Genomic DNA, 21,195 nt, shown 5'->3' with positions numbered 1-21,195 from the left:
CTGGCATCTCCTTCACAACTTTATTTACAATTGGCCATATTTGGAGGCAACTTAAAAAAATCCAAAAATAAGGAATTGGTGAAATAAATTATGGCACATCCCTACAGTGTATTATTACATGGTTATTTTAATTGATGTTGTAGAGTAACAGTTGGCAACATGGGGAAATACTCACAATAGAATTTTGAGTGTAAAATGGCAGATTTTCAAGTACATAGGGGCATAACCTTAGTTTGGAAAAGCTAAAGACATACATACAAAAAAACACTAGAAGGAAACCGAAATGTTAACAATTCTGGTCTCTGCATATTGGATTATGGATTGATCTCTATTTTCTCCCTTTTTTTTATTTCCACATTTTTTCCAAGGAAGATTTATTGCTTTTGTATCGAGAAGAAACAAAAGATGTTATTTTTGAAAAGGGAGTCTTTATTGGGAAGATTTATACACAGTACTCCCCAAAAGCCTCTTGGGAATGCTCCATGGCCTACTGAACAAATTCAGATCTTAATGTGGCCTGTAAAATTGGCTCCAAGAAATGGAAATTCTGATTAAGGGATAGGAAATGTGATCAGAATTTGATTTCCTCCTTTTCTATTGGTTCCGGGCCAGGTCATTTGAACTCTCTCTGTTCTCAGTCTTCTCATCTCTCATATGGGTATAATTCATCTGCCTTCCCTGGAGAGAAGAAAGGAGAAGAAGCGTTGGAAGGAGCCTAACTCATGCTCACGAGCTCCCTGGAAATCTTAAGTCTTGGATCATAAAGAGCCCAAAGTGAGCTGGTGGTACCGACTGAAGGGACCTCTGTAAATTCAGCTCGAGCCTCTGAAATGTAAAAAAAGATATAGCTGGATCCTGCTATTTGGCATTCTCCTGCTGTGTTGGAAGTGAGGCATGGAAGTCCCCTCAGCAGGCACTTGGCAACTCTGCACAGAATAAGCTTTGATTGAACAGGCTTTACTTTCGCAAAGCTGATCAGGGGAATTTGGGGGAGTCTGAGGCTTCTGTCACCACAGCCTTTGCCCCTGCAGCCCAGTCCCAGGGAAAGTATTTGCTGCTGGGATGCCTGTTGGCCTTTCTCAGTGTAAAAGGATTTGGAAAAGCCCTTTGTCTGCATTCACAGGTGAGCAAAGTGCTTGGAGACCCTGTGCACCAAAAGTCAGCTGAGGGATTCTTCTCCCTATCTCTTATGGGTTTCCTGAACTTGAGAAATGGGTACATACTTTGTCTTGCAACCAGGACTACTTTCAAATTGAGCACGGGGAGAGAAGAGACACCCCCTCCCCACCTCCCTTTCCTCTACCAAACAGTATAAAAGCACAAGTCTTTCTCAAGGGTGGATCCACTGTGGCTGTGAGCACTGGCCCCAGAGTGACTTTGACATAGTCCGGGAGGCTGTGAGGGGCTAAGCCGCTCATTCTTATTCTAGGGGGTGACAGATTAGGGCCGCTGGTTGAAACAGTCTACACTCTGGAAAACAGAAACCCCATTACAATTGGCTTTACATGTTCCCTGGAGCCAGGGGTGAGGCCTCTTCCCCTGAGCCTCAGAGCTGACCACCAGGATGACCTGAGCAGCCGGCCTCGGGGAAAAATCCTTGACCTTTGGCTGCTCAGTGTTCTTCCCAGCCTAGGCATTGGCAGAGGTCTGGCAGCCAGCAGGGCAGGTCCTCCAGGACCGCCTGTGACCTCCCGCTTTAATCTCGGGTGCGCTTGATCCCACTGCACGAGGGAAACTGAAATGAGTCTTACAAATGGAACTATTGACATGTCTCGAAAGTCTCTGCTGGTGACATCCCTGCCGACTTTCAAGGCTCAGCTCAGATGCTACATTCACAGTGCAGTCGTCTCTCACCCTTCTTTCAAAATTAACCTCTCTTTCCTATCTCCACAGGCTGTATCGCATACCTCCATTTAGCTCTCATTGCTTTCTGCCATGCATTTTTGTTGATTGTTTACCTTTCTGCTTGTACCTCTAAGCTATAAACCCCACAGCACCTTTACTGTGCTTGTCTGGTGTAAATGCCCAATAAATGTTTGATGATTTAAATAAAATGGTGGAGCCTGGTGGTACTGAGCTCCAACCTTGCCAACTGCTTTGAGACATTCTTGGTACCACACAGCTTTCTTCTCTCCGATGCTTGAACTGGCTATGGTAGGTTGAGACAATCAAAAGGTTAAGCAATAAATGAGAATTTATCAGGAAGAATATGGCATGGCCCCATCTTTGAGGTGCTTGTTGGCGAGCTAGAGAGAAAGTGTTACTCTTTACTTACTGGAGCAACCCAAGAATCAAACCAGATGGTGCTAGAAGTTGTGGTTTAGATCACAAGGACTATCAAAGAGGACTTTCTGGAGGAGGTGGGATTAAAGATAGGAAGGATTCTGATAAATCAGCCCCTAATTTTCTAAGGAGGTAGAGGAAAGAACTTGGGGTTTATGTTGGAAGATTTGAGTTCCTTTTCTATCATGTACCTGCTACATGGCCTTGGGCAAACCAATTAACTTCTCAGGTATCATGTTTTTTAAATGGGAATCATAAAACAGTGAAATATCTACTTGGCTTTCCTTATGGTATTACTGGTGACAAAGAATATGAAAACCCTTTGCAAGTGATGAAAGTATGCATAAATATTACTTATCACATCCTCTATCATTAGACTTTGGGGACGTGAGATCTGCTTCGATGATCACAAAGGCAGCTCACTTCATTTGTTTTAGGGCTGTTAAGTGTCTGATTTCTTGTGGAACCCTTTGGCATCTTTCTGACTATCTCTGATTTTTTATGCATGTTTCAATGCATTCTAAAGTGTTCTAAACATTGTTTTGATTTAATTTACAATTATTAATACATTTTAAAACATTATACACTATACAAACTTAATGTTTCTGTATATAAAAATATACACATTCATATCAAAAACAAAGTTTTCACAAAAGCAAACACCCTTACTATCTGCAATACACTGGTCTTCCCTTCCCTTCCCTTCCCGTTGCCTTCCCCTTTCCCTTCCCCTTCTCTGCTTTACTTTTCCAACATTTCATTTTACAAATTCTGGTTGCAATCTTCTAAATTGATTTCACATCTTACTAAAAGAGCTTGACCCACAGATCAAAAAACCCTGTTCTACAGTGTACAAAGAACCACCTCAGAAAACAAAATATTTGGCATAGCAAACTACTAGAAAAGAAGATACCAAATAGGAACTAAATTAAATAAATTAAACTCAGACTAGAAAATTGGTAGTTTAAAGGAGGAGAATATGAGGTTCAAGTCAGTTCCTAAAGGTTTCCTGGAGGAGGTGAGAATGAATCTGAACCTTCAGCTCCTGGGTTATAACAGATGGTTAAATAAAATAAGAGAAAGAAAAGCAACAGCATGGGTAGATGAGAAGAGCAAGTAAAAGTCATGGTTGGCACTGACCAAACTATGGCAAAAGGAATGAGTGTGGTTTTTTTTTGGGGGGGGGGAGGGGGGACTATCAAAATTATGCTGAGCAATTTTGGAAAATTTGGAGTGTTAGGCAGGTGGGTCAGACTATGGAAGATTTTCAGTGTCAGGCTGAGACAAAATTCATGTGGCAAATTTAGCTTCATGTAGTAGGACATGGGTTGCTGTTGACAGTCTTTAATAAAACAATGCAACTTGTTGAAAGCAGCATTTTGATAAGGATAATCTGGTGTCAGTAGTTAGAAGCAACCTCCTCTCATATCAGAAGGATATATTTCTTCTTCCTTCCTAATGGGTACCTCAAATATTTTTCCTTGAAACACAATAAGGATATGGTGGACTAGCACAAAGCAAACTTCTTTTCTCTTTTTCCATCCTTCCTTGTGTGTGTGTGTGCGTGTGTGTGTGTGTGTGAAGGCTGCTACCATGATTGAAATGAGAAAGTTTGATTTTTTTCCTCTTCTTTCTTGTGTCAATAAAGCATGTTTGGCATGTTCCCATCTGAGGGTATCCCAAGAGGCAGGGTCTATTTTAGAAACACACACCGGACCACCTCCTCAGGCCTACTGATGTCTTCCTCTAAAGGAGGCCCTCTGGCCCTCTGGCTTATAGCTGCCCATCATCCAGGGAATTCTGGAATGTCAGCGGTTCCTTCAAGAATCCACGGACAAAAGTTGGGAACCTAAAAACAATTGACTTTGTGGATGAACTTAGTCATCAACAGCTTAGGAGCATTTGCAGAGATAAATGTCATATGGATATATGACATTTCTAAGACAAGGTTTCGAACAAGCATTGGGCCAAGGGGGGAGGGTCAGTCTGGGATGTCTCTCTCTAGAGGGGGCCTGTGCTGGGCAGAGTTCTAAGATGGCCCTAAGAGCTCTGACTGCTGGTGTACACACCCATATGTAATACCCTCTCCTTGAATGTAGGTGGAACCTGTGCAGATGAAGGATTAGCGAGTTCATGATTAGGTTATGCTACATGACAAAGGCAAAGATATTTTGTGGGTGTAATTAAGGTCCCTCCCTAATCAGTTGAATTTGAGTTTCTAAAAAGGGAGATTATCCTGGGGGCAGGGGTGGTGGTGGTCTGATCTAATCAGGTGAGCCCTTAAAAGAAGTCCAGACATGCTCTTGCTGGCTTGGAGGGAGCAAATGAGGATGCTCTGAATAGCTAATGAGAAGACACTTGGTAAAGGCTTGAGAATGGCCTCTAGGAGCTGAGAGGTCCCTGGGCAACAGCCAGGAAGAAAACAGAGATTAAAGGGACTGGATTCTGTCAACCACTTCTGATTTTGGAAGAGGCACCTGTGCCAGGGGATTGCAGTCTGTGAGACCCTGAGCAGAGGGCTCAGCTAACCTGTCTCCAGACGCCCAACTCCAGAAACTATGAGGTAAATAAGTGGGTCTTTTAAAAACTACTGTGTTTGTGTTAATTTTATACATTGCATAAAGTACTAATATAGGGCCCTGATTTATCATTGACATGAGAAAACATCCTGGGAAATGTAATATTTCCAGGCTTTTTAACCCAGAATTTTTATCAGGAGATTATGGTTTAGGGTTAGAAGAAATACTTTGATCAGTTTTTTGGGGAAAAGAATGAGACCCTAAAGAGCATGCTCAATCATTACTAGATATCACTACACTGCAAGGTTCTTGTTTTCTGGGTGGAATATGCAAGTTTGGGGCCAGAGCAAAATTGCTCAGTAAACTAGGCAGACAGGAAGATGCCACCTAAATCGTTCCTTTCTTTCTAATATTTCCAAACTTGTACATGATCTCTCTTTTCTCCGAAATAAGTGTTGAGCTTTTTCTTTTTTCTTTTTTTTTTAATATTAAAGGAGGGCTGAATTTTTAGCTACCAAATTTGTACCAAAGTATTATCCTTCTCGGGACAGCCAAGTATTTGAGCTGACCTTGGAAGCACTAATAAACACGAGTTCCTTTCCCTTTCCCTCCTGTTAAGGCTCCCTCTCTGAAGCAGGGATTCTCCATTGTTACCACCTGCCTTGTCTCTTGGTATCACTGATAAGGCTTCAGTTTCTGATAAGAACTGTGGAATAGAGGTCATGCCAGAGAGACTGTGCTGCTGAGGGAGACTTCACACATTAAGATAGAGATGGGTAAAGAGTAAAACCTGAGTAAGGCACTGGACACTTACCATTGGTTTCACTGTGTGCAATGAAAATAGGGTCAACTAATTTGAAGCCTGAGTCTCTATGTATGGACTTGACTGAGAACTGAGATGACTCGAACGGCGATATTCGGTAGGGCTGATTGTGAGAAATGGAGCTAAAAGGTCAGGTGGAAGACCACATAATTGGTAGCCTAGAAAGAAAGGAACAAGCAAGTCCCGGTATTAATTTAGGGCTTATTTACAAGCCCCTGGGTAGGATGTGGCATAACAAAACCCAAGCATCAGAGGAGGGACAATGAGTGAAAGGACCCAGGGTTGGAAAGGAACAGAGCTTCCTGCTCCTCTTATTCCCATGTGGTATGTGTCGCACTGACAAAGACAGGGGGTTTTCTGATTGCCTCTGCCACACTGACCTTTCAGTGTATTTACTTTTCAGTAGGTTTGGGGAAGGCACGTTTACACTCTTCGGAATGAGAAAGTTCACGCCTCCTCCATTTTTTTCTCTTCCTTCCCCCTCCCCTGCTGCCCCAAATGGTTTGCTGAGTGACAAATAAACACAAGTTGTTTTTACAGGTGTAAAACCAGCAGATCAAATGCTGACCTGTGCCTGGGCTTGTGAATGCGGACTGTGTTGTGTTTGGCAAATACCACCACATCATTTACACTTGCAAACCCTTTGTAATCTTAATCTCTTTGTTGCTTTTATGTTCTACTGCCTCCCCCCTCTCCAAGGTTAAAGAAAGAGATTTAGACCTTAAACACAAATCCAGCCTTCAAGCTCTGGAATTATCTTTGCCTTTAAATGCAACTGATCAATGCCCATTTCTTTTGAAAATAAAACCCTTTTGAACCTTGAAAGCCTTCCACTGTTGAGCTATGCCTAAGTGCCACATGGGGGAATGGGCAGAAAAGAGCCCATTTTTCCCTTAGTGCTTGCATTAGGGGTCCCAGAGTTCAGTCCAACGCAATCAATTTAATTGGCGCTAGCTCTAGTGACAAATTATGCTGGTTTACACTCCAGTGTAGCAGAGATTCCTCAAACGCAAGGGAAGAAGGGAGATACACTTCTTGGTCTCTACTTAAAGAGGGCAACAGTATTGGAAAAGGAGCACATTTAATTTATCACTGTCAGAGCAGGTGCAAAGTTTAATTCTAACTAAAAGCATTAAACAATTAACCCAGACAGTCAGGCCTTCTGAAAATGCTCAGTAGCAGGGAATACGCGGACCTGATTACCAAAGGAAACGTCGATGCTTCTCTTTTATTCCACTGAATATCTTCTTGCACTTCTTTTTTCCAGCAATGAAAAGTCTCAGAAATACAATAACTTCTCAGGTCTTTTAGTAGACAACTGAATTGAAAGGGTCAGATAGGACACCACCCTACACTCAGAGATCAACAAATAGCTGTCTCCTGAGTCCTGGTTGATTAGCTGTGAGAATAGAAATAAGAAGTCACTTAATTTTGCAGCTCTCATAAGCTGATTGCCACCCCTTTTTTTTTAATGACTAAGTATATTACCACGCAATAGACATTTCACTAATTCAAATGGTTCTGCAGCATTCACATTCTTGGCAGTTACCTGTTATATGGGAGGTGAGCAAGAGAAAGGACTGAAGGGGAAAAGGGTTCAGCAATGAAATCCAATAGATATAGAGATGGGTCTTGCTTCACAGAGACTAAGGACATTTACTTTCTGGGGTTGTTGAGTTGACCAGAGAATCATTGAATTTAAGACTGGGAAGGTCCTTGGAGAACTTTGAAGCTTAACCTGAAGAATTTTGTTTTGAAAATGCTGAAGTCCAGAGAGCGCAAGTTTCTGCTCAATGCTATGAAGTTTCTGCAAAGTCGTCACTACAAGTCAGTGGACTCAGTGCAGGCAGTTGAGGGCAGCAGATGAGCTTCTGAGATGGTCAGACCCCCATTGAATCTGTGCCTCATACCTGCGGGGTGATCTGGGCCATCTGCAGATATCGGGTGATGATACACTCCTCGTCCTGCCACACGTGCTTCAGCCCAGGGTGGAGCACGGCACCGAAAGCCCTCCCTGGGTATTGGGTTCCTGCCTCTCTCCCTCTGGGTGCTCAGATGAAATGAGGGGCCTGGCACATTTTAGCAGTGTGTTTTCAGCACTTTAATGAAATAGGAAAAGATAGTTTAACTTGTTATCCTAATGCTTTGGAAGTTTAGAAGCACTGTCTTGTTCTGGATTCATTTGTCAACTCAAATCTGTTATTGAGAGGAAAGGATAACAAAATAAAAACCAAAATGCATAGCTAGAAGGACATTCAGGCTGAGGGGGACCTTAGAGATTATAGTCCACCCTCCTCACTTTAGAGGTGAGGAAACCTAGGCTAAGTTTGGGCAAATACCCTACCGGTGACACATGGCTAGCTACCAGAACCAGCCCACGCAATGACCTCCTGATCCGAGAGCTGCTCAGGTTGGTGTGGGACGTGTGTGTGGTCTGGAGTCCCATCAGTCCAGCCACCTCACCCCTTGTGGACCCTCATGGCTCCACTGACACTCTTTAAACCTTGGGACCTGTTCTATAATTGTCACAAAGGTAACTGACTTTGGCAGAACTTACTAGATTTCTATATGGGAGAAAATTATGGTGATGCTCTAGCATTCTGCATAAGTTAAATACATTAAATATGAGAATCTTTTGTTTTTATTATAATTATAACATAGCATTGCAGAGAATTTTAGGAGGAAATGAATGAACAAACAAACCACACATCATTATAAGTCCCACCCCAGCTTTAAACATAATGTCTCGAGCACGGGTTTCATTTGCAGAAGCGGGTACAGTCCCATGATTCGAAAAGATTCAATGTCTGGGTCTCAATTCCCCAATTTGTGACTCAGTTTCTATTTTGTTGAAAGAGTCCTAGTGTGGACTGGAGGGTCTACATAAATGTCATCTGCAGAAGCCTGGAACCCTTCTGGAGACCTACACTGTTCACCTAATGGAAGGCGAAGATGTTTGCTCAGTGCCTGCTGAATGCCAGGCATGGAACGAGAGTACCTTGCATCTTTTTAAATCCTTGCACCAACTTTGCGATGTAGGTGTTATTATCTCTTTATATGGAGGAAGAAACTGGAGAGGGAGAATGCCACAATCATCAGGGAGTTGAGATGCCAGGATTTGAGCCCAATTCCACCCAAAGCCAGTGCCCTTTGTAATCTACATGTTTCTGTTCAGCAGTTATGACCTCACTGGACTTAAATTACCAAAATGGCATGCAGCCAGCATCTCGGCAATCACAAAGACATGAACTGCTTATAGGGTGTGTGGGGTCATTAGCTACCCATGCTTTTGTTTGGGGATGTATGGTCAGTAAGATTTTTTTTTTTTTTTCTTTCTAAGTTTGTTTCCATGATCTAAAGAATTTTTATTACTCGGAAAATATTCAAAAGAGACCTACATGCCCTGATTGCATGTCGCTCCCTAGGAAGACACATCCAGCTGGCATATTCTCCACGGGCTTTGTCAACTTTTCAAGACCCAGAGGCCATCTCTTTATAATATTGGTTTTGTGAGGTGCAGAGGGCTAGCGACCAAAGATATTTTTTTAGAAAAACCCAACCTGATGTAGCACCTGTTCACTCTATAGAGTTGTACAAAGAGGAGGATAAAATGACCAGACTGGCACCCACTTATTCCCCTTTGAGATCAAGGAGAAGATGAGGTGAGGCTCTAACAATGGCTCAATTGAGGTCTGGGGCAGACAAGCCTTCCAGTGGTGGCCGAGAAGTGTGTAATTAAATTATTAGCACAACTCCCAAAGCCCTCATTTATTATATCTAATTGCAAAATAAGGGATCTTACATGCATATGTCTCATCTCCTATTTCTCCATTATTTGCTTTACTCATTCATCTAGATTTAATTGCCATTTCACAGCAGTCTCCATGAAATCTGGTTAAATTGTCTATTGCCACTATGATTTCTGGAGTCTTATATAACTTAATGGTATGAGCACGACCTGCCCCTCTCTTGTGGTCTTTTTGTTTTGCTCCTCACTGGCCCTGCTAGTCTCCATCCGTTCTGTTCCAGGACACTCCTTCCCCAAAGCCACTTCTGAGGAGACCTTCACATAAGGGTGAGCTTAAGGCCCATGAGTCTTCTAGGCATCCTAGGAACGTGCGTGGGGCATTATAGAAAAAATGATGAAGGTCTAGGCAGTCTCAACTTGTTTTAAGACTTCTGAACTAGAAGTATTTTGATTTTTCTGGAAGAGAAGGAAATAGAACTTTGAAAGGTCGAAGTCATTTTTTTAGAATAACTTTTCTCTAAACTTACAAGTGTGTGTGTCTGCGTGCTATGTGTGGTGTGTGGTGTGTGGTGTGTAGTGTGTAGGGTGTGTGTGTATGTATAAGTCCCCCCTTTATTGCCCTTATCTTTTAAAGCAAAAGCAAAAAACCCCACAAAAACACAAATACTAAAACGCATTTCCTTATGGTAGGATAAACATTCAGCTGTGTCATTTGCAAGAACTCAGTAACATAAACAAAAATAAACCAAGCAATTTTCATAGTGAGTTTTTGTGTTTGGTACATGGAGTATTTCTGGATTGTCATCAAGCCAGCATTTATGACCACTTTAGAGAAATAAAAATTTTAGTAACAGAAAATTATAGCATCGTCCAGCTCTTGATGGGGGACAAGGGAAGAGAAGAGACTACAAATGATCTAAAAAAAAAATAGAGATAACATTTGCCAAGTTGTGAGAGGACAGAGGACAGAGTAGTGGGCTATCTAATCGAGTTCTGAACCCAACACCAAGCCAGGGCTCCTCGGTGCAGCCCAGCTTGGAGAAAGGCTTGCTTCCTATGGCTAATTAAGAAAGCTTCCAATCTCGTCTTAGAACCTACCCAACTCATCTTGCAAAATGAGGATTCTCTTCTCGTTGCTGTCCCTGGGCCGAGTGAGGGCTGTCCTTAAATCAAATCAGTCCAAGGTTTTACTGTCTTAAAGTCCATGAAATTTACCTTGCGTCTCATTTATATATAATTGCCAAGTTTCCTTACAGTTTAAAATCACAGTTTCCTTATAGCAAAAAAAAAAAAAAAAAACCAATAAAAAAGTGAAACCTAAAACATATTCAGTTTAACTTTGGGAAACCATTGAAACAATTAAAAGCATCCATTTTTTGGTGGCCCTTACAGGAATGCAGTTCCTTTTTTTTCAGCATTGGGATTCCTCTGCCCACTGGCTGTCCACATGGGTTTCATTGCTCCTCACTGCTCTCTGCCGTGGTCAGCAGCGGCCTTAGCTCCGGCTTCAGTTCTGCTCATTGTCACCCATTCGGTTCTCTCAGGGTGGCACACAGAGTGAAATGACCTCTCACTTCCGCAACCTCTCCAAAGTCAGGGCGCCATGTCCTGTCTGCCTTTGCCCATGTCTCTGCTTCCATTTGGGGTACTCTCATTCACTGTCCTGTCTTCCCAAGTGGGTGTTTTCAAAGCAGGTCTGAGAGCTGCTCTTTTCTAGCGCTCAAGTTTCCTACATGATCAGGTTTGTAGTTTTGATTCTGGCAGGAATTAATAATATCCTTGTTATATTCCTAATTAGTTTTTCATCAAAATCATTGTTAAGGTCTATTCATTCTTTATTCTGTTGAGGCTTCTCTCCCCCTCAGGTGACAAGCCAGAGTTGGTGGCAGAGGTATTCCAAGGAGGTTTTAGCTCTATTAAGGGCTCCATGGACATAGCTTTTCCTCCATTCAATTAAGAATTTCCCCTAAATCTATCCCAGTAGGAACTAGGTATTTTGACAGAGCTCTCTGCATAACTCAGGTTTTCAAGAAAGACCACTAAATTGTCCTTCTCATTTCAATTCACTTCCCAGGTTCTAGGCTTTGGAAAACATCCAAGTATTATGCCACCAGACTACAAAATTGTCTGATGAAGCGTCCTGACTCCTTAGCACAAGTAGTAATTCTTTTGTAACTTTAAAACAACAAAAATAGCAATAGGAAAAAGAACATGTTAGCTTCACCAAAAAAGAACTTTCAGTCAGGACTTGTTTGTCTCTCATCTTTAAATAGAAATGATTTAGGTCGTACAATTAGATGCCTGTTCCGGTCAAATTTGTAGTGACATGTCCTTGTTGAAATAGAATAGAGCAGTCTTATTGCTGATCTTGTCAGCTCCAAGACTCTCTATGAACCATTCCTTCCCTCTAGCTACTCCCTCTTTTCATTAACTCCTGCATTGCTTAAGACTCAGGGTTTTGGGAAGGAATCCCATGGAAAAGCCTCATTTGAATGAAGAAGCTCATCCTGTGGTCTGTTATTGTGTTTCCTCTACTTTCTTTGTATGGCCAGACTCTTAAGGGGCAAAGAGAGCATACGTAGGTATGCTTGTTTCTGAGTCCAGTCTCTCAACTGCTTTTTCTGCCCTGATTAGAGTGAGAACCTGGAAGACTCACACATTCTCAAGGCTTAGGTTGGAGCTTAAGAATTTCTTATCCTCTCCCTTTGTAATTTTTGAGACAGCAAGTTTTGGGAGACAGAAAGCACCTTCAAAGATGCTAATGCTGAGTTACCCCACCTCTCCAACTCCCAGAAAGTTTAAACCTCTTTGTTGATGTGCTTGCTAGCAGGAAGGATAAATACTTGCTTTGGGGCTTATAATTTCTCTCCACTCCCATCACCTCCCAAAGCTTAGGTTAAAATACAAGCAAATCCACCAAAGTAGTGTCTACGACATCAGGCAGAGACATAATTTTTCTTCTTGCAAGAGCACATACTTCAAATGCTTTGGACATGTCACACCAACGTTTTCCTAGCACATGTTTGGGAAGACAGTGCTGGCATCAGGACAACTGAGGAGATTTCTTGGGGGTGCTCAACCTTGACCAACTGTAATGATGGTACAAATCCACACAGTTGATATATCTCAGCTCCACCCCATTCTGAAAGTTGTTAGTGAGCAATATTTCTGTGTCAGTTACTCAGAATATAAGGAGGAATGAGACATCATGTAGCCATCAAGAATTTCTCAGAGTAGAGGAAACATGTACCCCATGAGATCAAGACCCTAGAGAAGAAGATGGGAATCTGGCTCTAGGATGCTGCTGGCAGGTTGAGATCAAGAGGTCAGGGATCATTTGATGGTTAAGGGTGGAAATACTCATGCCCAAATCAGGGGTTTATTGGAAGGATAGGAATGTCTGTCATCAGGATTGCTGTGTGAATGTTCTAGTTTGCTGGCTGCCAGAAATGGAAGGGCTTTTAAAAAGGGGAATTTATTAAGTTGCTAGTTTACAGTTCTAAGACCATGAAAATGTCCCAGTTACAGCAAGTCTACAAAAATGTTCAAATTAAGGCACCAACAAGAGGTTACCTTTACTCAAGAAGGGCTGATGATGTTCAGGGTTTCGCTAACTGGAAAGACACATGGTGAGCATGGCAACCTCTGCTAGCTTTCTGTCTAGGCTTTTTGTTTCATGAGGCTCCGCCAGGGGCATATCCTTCTTCATCTCCAAAGGTCTCTGGTGGCTCTCTATTTCCTGGCACTCTTGTCCTTTTGAAAAGGGACTCTCTCCAAAATGCTTCCTCTTTTAAAGAATTCCAGTAAACTAATCAAGACCCACCTCAAATAGGTAGAGTCACATATCTGTGGAAGTTCCCACCCAACAATATTGAACAAGGATTAAAGGACATAGCTTTTCTGGGGTCCACCACAGTATGCTTGTGCAACGTTTTCCTTGGACAATGCTCCTGGCTGAAGTGGGACATTGTATTGAAATCCAGCCATGTATAATGCTGACCTGGGGCTATAGAGGACACATTTATTTCCTTTTTATCCCCTCATTCTTTTCTATTTTATTTTTGGAAGTTTTTAATTAGAAATAATTTCATACTTACAGAAACATCACAAGAATAATACAGAGAACAGTCATACCTTTTATAGAGATTCATTGATTTTTGTTTTGACACGTTTGATTTATCTAGCCATCTATCTATTGTATTATTTTCTGAATCATTTTGCATTGTGTCATACTCTTTGTGCCGTTATACCTCCATGTGTATCTATTTTCTAAGAGCAAAGATTCTACTACATAACCAGAATATAGTTATCAAATAATAAATTTAATAGTGATATGCTTTTATTTAATCTTTTCTGAGGCATCTACTTGTCCTGGGTTTGTTTTTGCTCATGGCCTCAGAAATTCCCCCATTTACAGGAACTCAAATACCCTCTCTATTCCCTAAGAAACAGACTTTCTTCTCCTCCTAGTTACTCAAATATCTCTAAGCAGGTAATCCTTTGCTCCAGGTCACTTTGACTTAATTGTTTCTTGCACCATTATAGCTGTCTGGAAACTGCTTCTGCCTACAGGCAAATTTTCAGAGGGCAAGCCAGAGAAGAGTTTCCTGGTTCAGTCTCTCAGCTGGCACCCAATAAACTGGTACAACACACAGGCACCCCTGTATGTTCATAGGGGTTACTCCACTCCCTCGGGAACAGGGCCACAAGGGGAGTGTAGGCTGGCTTCATACTGTGCCAGGGAAGGGGGGCTGGTGGTGGGCCAGCAAGGGCGCTACATGCTTCTCCTACCATTTTAAATGCTGCGTTTTCTTGATTTGGTGCTTACCCAGTTGCTGCAATCCTTTAACTGTTTTCTAGAGTCCTGAGGAAGATGGCTCTGCCAGTTTTTGCAAGGATTCTGTTGTTCAAGGATTCCGTGGGGCAGTGGCACCCTGGAGCTTACAACACCCTCTTGGTCAACTGGAAACTGCCACATCAAATTTGATAAGATTGAGTATCCATTGATCATTCTTGTTGGTGGTTGAATATGGTGATTTTTGTCTGTTGTCTTCATTTCTGATGTTGGATCTTGAAGTCCACAGGCAGTTGGGACAGGATGGATATAAAATGGGGGCAACTGAGAGCAAGCTAGAACTCACAAGCACAAGCTAGAATCTAATGAAGATGGAGTGAAACCCATGTCAGTTCTTAGTACCCTTGACCTTGGTGGTGTCAATGTCTTGTATCATCAGGGGTCCTTGATCACGGAACTGAACACACAAGTCTGGTCCAGGAGTCAGAGAATCTGAATGAGGATCCAGGGCAAGGTAGAGCAGTGTACTTTCTGCATTACACCATTACACCAATGAACTGAATCTGTAGATCGACAACAACTTCTGTCAGCTACAAAATGACTCCTCTGTGTTTCAAAATCTCCCTTGTGGCTAACCCTAACTGAAAACATGTAAGAATACATTCTAGAAAAGTAGTTTCACCTACCCAAACTGACACAATACAAAGCCATCACAATCATTCCTTTTTCCTTGTAGACCTTTAACGTAAGCTCATTTTTTTTTCCTGCTTTAAATGTACCTTCTATAATTTTCTTTAGTAACTATTTCTTGGTAGCAAATTCATAACTTTTGCTTGCTTGAAAATGTTCTTATTCTTCCCTGGCATTTGAAAGATGTTTTCACTAAGAATACAATTTTAGATTGATATGACAAGTATTTTGTTCAGTACTTTGAAGATACTTTTCCCTCTGGTCAGGATGCCATTGTTGCTGATGGGCATTCAGTTGTCAGGCTAATCATCATTCCTTTGAAATAATGTTCTTTTTACCTCTGGCTACTTTTAAGATCTGCTTTTTGTCTTTGGTGTACTGTAGTTTCACAATGATGTATTATTTAGGTGTCCATTTTTATTTAGCTAAAAATATGTTCTGCTTCTTGAATCTGATTCATCAATTTTGGTAATTCTTATCTATTAATATTAATAATAATAACAACTATTATTATTATTAAATATTGCCTCTGCTCCATCATCTTTTTCCTCTCCTTCTGGGCCTCTAACTAGATATATGTTAGAGCTTTATAGAAGTTTTTCCTTTTTATTTTTAAAATGTAATATAATTGCATTATGGTCAAAGCCTATGGTCTTTGAGATTCTTTTCAATTTGTTAAGGCTTGCTTTATGGCTCAGTTTGTGGATTTGAAAAGGTCTGAAAATGAAGTTGTTTTCAACTCTTGTCTCATGTACTGATTTAGGTATTTTTGTCTGTAATTGTACTTAATGGAACTTGAAGGCAGGGACCATATGCCATTTTTATTGTCTGTGATGCCTAGTATAATATCAAGACACAGATTTAAGTGTCTGACAAACTGGTATTCTTGTCCTAACTCAGCCACCTACCAACTCACACTCTCGCAGACGTTTTGCTAGGTTACTTCTGGACTTTTCTGTGAGGGGCACATGTCAGTTTGCTCTAGAAAGGAGGGAACTTGAGCAACCTGAGTTTTATTCCTTGTATTCTAGATTTCTTGTTGTAGGGCATTTCTGTGTGCAAACTGGGCTTCCCGTTACACTGTCAACATAAATTGACTTGCAGGGGGTCTGAAGAGCCCAGTACCAATTTGCCTGATGTTGAGTGTTTACTCTTTTCATTGTTAATGATTTCCTCAGAACCTGGGGTGTACGACAGAGTAATCTAAAGTCATTTCCAAAACCTGTTTTGTCAGCACTGCAGTCTATTGCAATATCTTAAATAAAAAGAGTAACTTCATAAATCTCTGTGAAGGAATGAATGTGATGGTTTGACCAGTTGGGGCCAAACATAGTTGATACAGGGTAGAGCCGAAGGGACTAGAATTTCTATCCCAAGGAGTTGAAGCCTAAGTCCCAGGTTAGTGATGCTCCTGGGTATGCAGGAGAGTTAAACTCCGACACAGTGGGTCTGACAACATCCCAGACACTGCCAGTGGCTTGTGAATGCCGATAGTGGGGGAGGGGGGTGTAAGAGGCCATCAGAACCTTGAGCACTGTTTCTTGTCCCAAAGCAGCATGGAAATTTGCTTGACCTGGTCTCTGAATTTCATTCTGTCATATCTGAGAAAGCCTCTCCAGTTGAGTTGCCCAGTCCCATTTGTTTTGAACTCTCCCAAATGGTTGATCGATGGAATATCGGGGTATAGAGGCGCCAGCCTGAAGAACTGATATGTCCCGGCTGTGCCAAGCACATAGTGAGCTTTCACTTGGGATTAGTTATTATCATCATCATTGTCATCGCAGTGCTGATAAAATATGATTTGTGCATGGATGGTACCCCCACCCCCACCCATCTGCCTCAGGTGTGTGTATATCTGCTGCCCACACATAGGGCACGATTTGTTTTGCTAAAAACATTTTCATTAACTTTCTCCTTACTGCTCTCTTCTTCTCCTTTCTCTTTGAGCAAAACAAACAAACAAACAAACAAACAGACTATGAGCTGGGTATAGCATCAGGTTTGTGGGGACAAACATAAAAACAAAAACAAACCTTTTTCGTTTGGATACTTTGAAGAATTCATAGCAGCTTCGCCAAGATGCACCCGCCTCCTCCCATAACTCATATGATTATGCTAATTTAGAAGAAATGTGTTGATGCACTATTAAAAAGCATGATCTGTTTTGAGCTTCTGGTAAAGAGGAGAGCAGCAGCCTTTAGTGGCCGTGTCAGTTTTGCCCGTGTTATTATGTGCAGATGTGCCAGCTGCCAGTAGGCATTTTCTCTCTGATAGCGCTAACCACTTAACCGTGGGTCAGCGAGGTGCATCTCTCAGCCAATAGATCTAATTGCAATCCTTCTATGTTCCCTGTGATTGCAGGTTTCTCTGGCGCTATAAACAAATAGTAATCAACTAAACCTGTTACCTCTGAGCAGAGATGTCACGATATGAAATATTAACTGTTCAGAATACAGTAATGATGGTTTAAAACTGTATTTGTTTCTTGAAAATCAAGAAAAAAAGATTTTTTAAAAAAGAAGGAAAAATCAGAAGCTCAAGAATTGAAATTCTGAAGGACCCTCTGGCTCTTTCCCTCTACATAATGAAAAATTGCATATGTATGCGACATGTTTTATGTGGTCAGATATAGCGTAAATATTGTGTACATCTTTTGCTGGAGTAACAATGCATTAGCAGCATCACAAATAAGCTGTGCCTCAGCATCTACATTTTTATGACATTTTTATGTTAATGCAAGTCAAACTTATGTTTTGTGATGTATCTAATCCACCCCAAATTAATCCATTTGTATTCCTATAATCCAATCAGCTCCCGCCTCCCCTGCTGAAAAGTTAGATGCAAAAGTCCAAGGCAGAAATATAGCAGTAAGCCTGGCCTAGGGAGGCTTTGCTTTTAGAAGGTGCTTTTTCCATTTGGCACAGGGAGGCAGTGTGGGGTTGAATGGATAGCTTTCGATAGGGGTGGCGGTGGAGCAGGGATGGGGAAATAATCCTAAGGGCTGAAACTACCAGTGTGGATAATATGATGTGAGTAGTCATTGTACACTTAATTTTATTTAACTCTATTTTTTAAGTTGTTTGGATACATTTTCCACCCATTCCAACTCACAGTTTCTGCTGTTTCCTAATCTCTGTACCAGGATTCTATTGAGCGCTTACTATAAGCTAGGCATTGTGATAAGCCTTTATTTAGCACCTGCTGTGTACAAGATGTGCATCACAGTTATTGAACATCTGCTATGAACAATGCATATAATGAAGCTGGATACCAGCACTCACCTAGAAATTCCATTTTGCCTGTGTCTGCCCTCTGAAGATGGAGTATCCATCAAACCTTGTTTGAAATCTTGGGTCATGGTGCCATGGTCCCTTGTTAGTTTTTCTGAGACCTATGCAGAGATGGATGAATTCCTCCAGGAAACTGAAGAAAAGCAATTTGGTGTAATGGAAGAAACACTATACTAAGATTCTCGAGTCTATATAGTCTATATAGTATCAATGAAAAGCCTGCTTTAAATTGATACGTTATACTACCAATAAGCTATGTATGGTAGGGTTCAAATTCCTATCCTGCCACTTAACCAGTTCAAGAAAAATGATTTAACTCTCCTTGGCTTTAGTTTTCTTATCTATAAAATGTGGATAAGAACACCTATCTCATAAGGTAGCTTGAGAAATATTGAGCTAAAGTATTTAAATATTTAGTCCAATTACTGGCACTTAGAGTTCAATATATGTTAGCTCTGGCATTGCTTTTCATGGAGTTTTTGAACTTTGGAACTGGAGGAGTTCTTAAGGGCAAACTTTTTAATTTTACAGATGAAGAGAATTGTAGGTCTGAGCCCAGAGGGCTGAATGCCTTACTCATCATCACACAGCTGGATGGGGAGAGAGCCAGTGTAGGAATTGAGGTCTCGGGATTCGTGGGCCAGCGTGCTTTCTAGGCATCTGGCTGCTGCCTTTCTGACAGAGGAGAGCAATTTTAAGGAATGATATAAAGATGCTACATCTTTATTATTGCCCTCAAGTATGTAGCTCAGGACAAGTGCTTACCGATTATCTTTTAGCTTACTTAATCTTGAGACAAAAGGCACACGTTCCCTGGCAGGCTCTGAATATTGGACTTTGGGAGCAAAAGTGCTTACTCCACATCCCCATCCTAAACAAGCTCTTCTCCTGAGCACGTCTCCCAATTGCCCCCTTTCTGATGATTTTGAAGACTGAATCAGCAGACATTTTCCCAGGGCTGTCTGGGAGAAGCCCAGGAACTTCTAGGAAACAAAGGCTGGAATTTGCCATCTCTTCCTTCCTTAGAGTTGGGTCTACATAACTCCAAACATCTAGCCAGAGTTTGGGCAAGCAAATTTCTGGTGGGTTGGAAAAGGAAAGAGACCTTAATTTAACATAGGAACCAAAGAATGGAATAATTTTTTAGGCTTTTCTCCCTTATTTTGGCTCGCTGTGCAAAGGGCCTCCACTGTAGCACATATCTTTTGTCTTCCTGCCCCTCGCCCCCTTTGATTTACCTCATGTCCTTGCCTGTGAGATTATAAGGTAGCCTCGACTCTGGCAGGAAATTTTTGGAACATGGCTCTGCCAGCTGGGACCAAGGGGATGGGACTTTCCTCCTGGAGCTTTCTGGCATGACGCAGGTTTGGAATCTTCTGTCAATTCAGATTTAACTCAAATGGGTCCACACGGTTCCTATTCAAGGGACCACTGTCAGTCATTTACACGAGGGCAGAGAAAATGGAGGTGGTGGCAGTGGTGATTTCTGTGTGTGTTTGTGTGTGTGTATGTGTAGGTGGGGGTGGGCTCAAAGTGACGGATTGGCTTGAAAATCTGCAGTGGGCTCTTTTCTCCTTTAACACTGATGCTGGGTAATTAGCAAAATGCACACAGGGTTTTATCCATATTCATGCGCCCTTTCCCACAAGCATCAACAATCCGGTCTCTATTATTTCCTTGCGTGTGCAGCTCCCCCCTCTCTCTACCACCTGCAGAGCCCTGTGCTGCTCCCTTCACATCTCTCTGGCTCTGGGCGGGGGTGGGGGAGCCCCCCTTGGCTGGGGAGTGGGCAGGGGTGGGGGGCTCCACAGAGAGCAAGGTGGGGGGGTCATCCCCGACACAGCGTCTGTGCCAGGCTGGAAACTTTAACAAAGTACGCTCATGGCTGCAATTCCTTAAGTGGACCCTGCATGCTAGGTAGGGCTGCATGATTGTTTGTCTGACAAAGGGAAAAACGTGGCCAAAGATGGGACTAGTCGCCACTTTGCTCCTCCAGATCCATTCCTTACACACCTTCGCCTGGCACTGTGACCTGGTAGGTGGACCCCAGAAGACCCCGTCATCCAGTTTCCCTTGTCTTCTGGTTTATACTTGTGTTCAGCCAAGGGGTGACACTGACATAAGATTAAGGGGCACCAGGGGACAGAGGTTGGAGTCTTATGACCCCCGGGTGGCGTTGGCAGTAATTGTGTCCCTCTGTGGCTGCATTGCCGTGGATGGTCTCTTTCCCACAGTTATGCTCCTGCCATTTTCCAGCAATCCCCTTTTCCAGCCAACTTGCCCCTTTGGACCTAGAGATGACAAAGATTACCAGTGAAGCTAGCGCCATTCCTTATTGGCTCCCACAACCCTCCCTACATCTCTCTAAAAAGTTATTTTCATTGCAATCTTTCCTATTAGACTCTTTTGAGTGAGCAGCTGATACCCTCCAGAACCCCGAGTGTAGGATGAGAAACTTGCCAGTGACCACACAACTCAGTAGTGCTCCCCTCACTCCTCCTTGCTCACCTGGGTGGTTTTTGTTAGATCACAATGTCCACTCACCGCATCACTGGTGTTCTCTTCTATCCCCTTTCAGCAGACAGTGAAACTACCAGCTAATAAAGATCCGGATGCTGCTCCATTTTTCCCCTTAAAAATATTGGATTTCGTGGGCTGACTTTATCTTTGTAGAAGCAGGAGCCCAGACGTGGGGAAAGGCAGTGTGAGTGGCATCAGAAAAACCTCACTGCTGACTTATCTGTCTGTTCTGCCGTTTGAGGAAGTACCACATCCATGAGTGGGACACGAACAGACGTTGGTGGGGTGGTATCGTCAGTAGTAGCAGATGATGATCATGTCCTTTTATTTTAAGTCCTAATCTGTTCGTGAGCTTGGGGATTTGCTAAGCTTCTTCTAAGTGCCATGTTTGGGAGGCATGATCACTTTCCTAGTTCATACATGACTTGAAAGTCCAATTGTATATCACGATGCAATGGCATGAGAAAGTTCAGCACCACAGTCATCAGACTCAACATTCTCTGGCTCTTCCTCCCCTCACCTGCAGC

General features: G+C 42.3%; 1 long non-coding RNA gene across 2 annotated transcripts; it reads right to left on the bottom strand.

Annotated features, from left to right (window-relative positions):
• Positions 1–378: 378 nt before the first annotated feature.
• On the bottom strand, positions 379–20,610 carry LOC143661549 (uncharacterized). Of its 2 annotated transcripts, none has more exons than XR_013164685.1 (6): positions 20,162–20,610; positions 19,387–19,564; positions 18,140–18,281; positions 6,821–7,024; positions 5,617–5,783; positions 379–678 (listed from the first exon to the last, which is right to left on the bottom strand). It is a non-coding gene; the product is annotated as an uncharacterized LOC143661549 (long non-coding RNA). The 2 variants fall into 2 exon arrangements; XR_013164684.1 differs by having other exon boundaries at positions 381–678; positions 6,829–7,024.
• Positions 20,611–21,195: the final 585 nt, after the last annotated feature.

Source organism: Tamandua tetradactyla, chromosome 17, assembly GCF_023851605.1.
Source record: "Tamandua tetradactyla isolate mTamTet1 chromosome 17, mTamTet1.pri, whole genome shotgun sequence".
In the NCBI taxonomy this organism is placed as follows: domain Eukaryota; kingdom Metazoa; phylum Chordata; class Mammalia; order Pilosa; family Myrmecophagidae; genus Tamandua; species Tamandua tetradactyla.
This window is presented reverse-complemented; position numbering and strand designations above follow the sequence as displayed.